This window comes from Sinocyclocheilus anshuiensis, unplaced genomic scaffold (assembly GCF_001515605.1).
Source record: "Sinocyclocheilus anshuiensis isolate Anshui unplaced genomic scaffold, SAMN03320099.WGS_v1.1 scaffold154, whole genome shotgun sequence".
Classification (NCBI taxonomy): domain Eukaryota; kingdom Metazoa; phylum Chordata; class Actinopteri; order Cypriniformes; family Cyprinidae; genus Sinocyclocheilus; species Sinocyclocheilus anshuiensis.
Window position 1 is genome coordinate 2,685,803 of NW_015546101.1, and position 4,542 is coordinate 2,690,344.

General features: G+C 34.7%; 1 protein-coding gene across 4 annotated transcripts in view; it reads right to left on the reverse strand.

Annotated features, from left to right (window-relative positions):
- The window catches only part of LOC107700470 (plakophilin-3-like), a 29,170-nt gene that overhangs the window by 21,156 nt on the left and 3,472 nt on the right, over positions 1 to 4,542 (reverse strand). The gene's annotated exons all lie outside the window — the stretch shown is intronic.

Here is a 4,542-nt window from a genome sequence, read left to right on the forward strand (position 1 = left end):
AAATCGACACGTTTCAGAAAGGCGGGGCATAGAGGAGAAACAATAATGTACAGTATGTGGAAAATAATGTGTTTTTTGAACCTTACACCGCATAAACACATTTCATTACACCAAATACACAAAATAATGTTCTTTTTAGCAACATCATATGACCCCTTTAATCACTTTTTATTGCCAATGTGTGATCAGCATGTAACAAAACTTAAAAAAAGGAGATGAAATCTGTTGATTTTTATGTGAAGGACTCAGGGCGGTTTTGCCAGGAAAATCCAAAGGAAACGATCATAACTGTGTAAATTTAATGAACCTCATCTGTCGACATGATGTTGGTGGATCACGTTCACTCACTGTTTTGGCCGTCGCTCGCTCGCATAACTATGGAGTGTGTGCACAAGCACGAGCAGTAAGTTGCTGGCTGCAGTTCACTTAACAGCCACCGGTCGCTAATAACAAGAGTTTCTAAACTCTACACAGAGCCCCATTCAACAGCTAAATATCAGCATTTTTACGAGTTAATCTTCATTGTTGACAGTGAAATTGCTTGATCCATCCTCTTGAGTAGGACTAGGCAGTATGACAATATAATATTGTTCTGCAGGACTGCTTAATTTTTGACGCGTTGAAGTGATAAAGAAACATGAATGAAAAAATAAAGCATAGGCATGCTTGATGATATTCACGTAAACACAGTCGGTTATGTCTAAAGTGAACATAAGAAATTAGAAGAAATATGGATTGATATATTGGATCCATGTATGCATCTTAAAGGGACAGCAGCCCAACATACCTGCTGCTGTCTATATCCTTAATTGTATTCAGACAATAAGACAAAGAGAAAATAACTCACTGCTCTTGACTGAATTACTTAAGTAACTTTAACAATGATCAATCTACAGTACATGTAATTCATAGAGTAAAGAAAATGCAGTTTTATTTTACATTTGATCATTCAATTTCTGTTATTTTTTACTAAAATGCTACTGTTAGAATACTGTACATGAATAACATAAAGGATCTTTATAAAAACTTTATTAAAAGTTTTGTGTCTTCTTAAATTAAAAGTTTTACAAAATGAAGAATAAATTATTAAGCTGAAGTAAACAGACTCCATCCTGGCTAATGCTCTATAATATTTTAGTGTCTAGTGTTATGGTTAAAGAATATGTTGTCTATAAGTTGTTCAAAGAGGGGAAAGCACTTCTCTTTCTCTTATGAGTGTATCTGTAAGGTCTGTTTTGGGTTTTGTCATGTTCATGTTTTCATGTCTTTTATTTTGTAATTGTTTCATGCTGTTAGTGTCATGCTTCCCTTGCCCTCTTGTCTTCATACTATTGGTTCTTCTGTTCATTGTGTCATGTTCTGATTGGTTGTCTAGGTCATGTGTCTTGTTTCCCATTGGTTTGTTCATGTCATGTGACCCTCTTTGTTTGCTATAAGTAGCCATGTTGTTGCCTTTGTTCCTGGTCGTGTATTGAATGTATTTATCCTGCTGTCGGTTAGTGTTTAAGTCAAGTCTAGTCTAGTCTGTTCAAGTCAAGTCTGTGTTAATTGTTTGGATTCTGGATCACTTTGTAAATAAAGCTGCACTTGGGTTCATCTTCAACTCGCCTTCAGTGGACTGATCATTACAGTATCTAACTCCACTATTACTAAATGTGTTTTATCTTACTCCACTGTAATGGCACTGTCTCTTGCACTTCAAATGATTGCTTGTAAATATTGTATATGTATTTTTGTATTTTCAAATTCAAAAATTACAAATTACTTGTATTTTAATTTAGTACATTTCTCACACCTGTATTTTAATTAAATACATTTGATGAGCAAGTATTTGTAATTTGTAACAAAATATTTTTTGATGTATTTGTGCCCATCTCTGCTTATAAATCACACATGTTAATGCCTTATTCTGCATGACCATATTTTAGATCCCTTAATCCGACCCCACACCTAAAATTAACAACTACCTTACTAACTATTAATAACCAGCTAATTAGGAGTTTATTGAGGTAAAACTCTTAATTAATAGTGAATATGTGTTCCCTATTTTAAAGTGTTACCCAAAGTCTCAACTGTTTTAGTCCACACAATGAAAATTGGAGGTGCTCAAAACAACATTTTACCCTACTGACTTTTATTGTATGGACCAAAAAACTAAGACATTTGTTCCACAGAAAAAAAGTGATACAAGTGATGTGACATTTACATTTAACTTTTGCTATTTCACTATTTAGATAACTGATTATTTTCAGAGAAGCAAGAACAACCCAGGAAAATTTCTCTCCCAGCAGGTGGCTTTCATTTTGATGGGATTTCTCCCAAAGTATTACATTGATCAACAGTGACATAAAACCCAGTGTGTCACCTGATCGTTGTTTGGCATTCAGCTCTCTGACTTTGTGCTCAAATGAATTTTAAGAGATCGGGTTTCTATCAGTGCTTGGCTTCTCTACCCAGTCTGATGCAAATAGTGCTGATTAGTTGTTCACATCTATTAGATATTTGAAAGTACATTAGGTTTAAGTCTCCACAACATTCTAAAAGGAAGTTATTTCACGGGTGAGAAGGGAAGTCTGCTATAACAATCACACAGTAATGAAACAGAAGGAAAGGAGGATGACATCATAGGGTGGTCCTTTGTCTTATTTTCAAAGTTTTTGGAGGTATTTCATTGCTTTGTTCTATCCTTTAGTGTTTTACTCTCTTTTTCTCTTTCTATTATCTGTACACTGACTTTCATGGACAAACAAAAAAAAGCGACTCGAGTGGTTTATCCCTATATATAAAATAAAACCTTATAGCAGTGGGGCAGTTAAGAAACACAAATTGCCTACATTCAACAAACCAATGTGAGCCAGCTATCCATCGCAGTACCACTGGACGTAAGAAAAAGCAACAAGCCCAAGCTGGGTTGAGAGAAGTGGAATAGGTTCAGTCTTTGCAATGATTTGCAATGAAAGAGAAGGTCAACCATATATTGCTCCTCCCAGAGGAGAGATGAATTTCAGCTAGAGCTCCACATAAATGTGACTTCAGCACATCTTTAGAATCTTTTATTTATTTATTTTATTTAGAACTTTATCTGAAGAAATAAAAGGAAAATACTAAACTCATTGGGTTTAAGAGTGTTAACCATCTATCTTAATATTTTTATTAGTTTCTGTAACCTAATTAAAACATTATGAATGGCTAATTATACGTGCTCCCTAAGAAGAGCTATCATTTTGGCAATAATAATGTTGAAAATGGTGTAATAGCTTCATCATCACACCCTCGTCCTCAAATTTTCTTAATCATAAAACACAACTGTGTAGACCAGAGTTTCTAAGCTGTCTGTAGGAAGTCTGACAGGAAGCCTAAAGGTCCAAATTAAAGTCATGGCAAAAATGTCTAAAGGTTCAAGGCCTGACCACAACTGTCTTTATTTTGATTAACTATAATTTTTAAAATCAGCATTTTCTTGAAATAGCAAGATTTCAGACCTTTGAAGTGCAATGTATTGAGATGGTTCCCTGGTAGCCATCAGATACAGAAGTTTATTAAATGCTAAATTCCTTTAGACTGGTGTCTAAGAGTGTTTAGGGGAAGATTACTTCTAAAATTGAAACATCTGTTTTGTTTTAGAGAGCCATGGTGTGACTTGCGTGTCTTTGCTCATCTCCTGTTTTTCAGTGAGTTAAGAGTACATACGAACACCTTAATTAATTAAATAACATAATATAACTGTTATAGACAGGCTGTATTGATAGATACTACAATGATGGTGATGATTTTAAATGCATACATTATTAGACTGTTTTTTTTTGTTTTTTTTTAAAATATGTTTTCTACAAAACAATTGTGAAATGTAAAAATGAATACATAAAAAACAATTACAAAAAGCATGGCAAATCTGTCCAATGACCACATGAGTCATGTGGCTGGTCCATCTAAAATGTTCCATACAAACCCATGTACAATAACAACATTAAAAAGTTGTTGCTGCTGGTATTGATAGAGAGATGTGAGCTTCTTATTTCACATGCTCAATAAATTACCAGAATGAGGCTCAGGATGATTAAAACCCATGCAATCCCTACATTCCTGGGGAACTTGGTTACCAAATCTGAGAAACAGAGCATAAATCTTGATGACAATTAAATAGCATGTACTATGCACCATATTTTTAGGATAATTGCAAAGCAGCAGTTGGCTGTTACATGCGAATGAATGCACCTTCAAAGCAAGACAACTGCTTTATTCAGGGTTATTCTTTTCTCCCATTCAAGTCTCCCAAATAGAACTGGCCTACTGATAAAACACTCTAAATCAAATGGCAGGAAACACTTCGGCAAAGGACATGGAGGTGTGACCAAGAATGTGTCACAGACCAGGTCAAACTGAGCTCATGTGTGAGCTGACTGCAAAAAAAAAAAGGAAATGTGTGGATGTTGCATGCAAAAATTACTAATAAACTATGACTAAAATATATATTCATATTGTAACGCCCCTGTGGACTGTTTATTGTGGTTTCTTCCCCTTTTGTTGGTTTAGCCCATACTA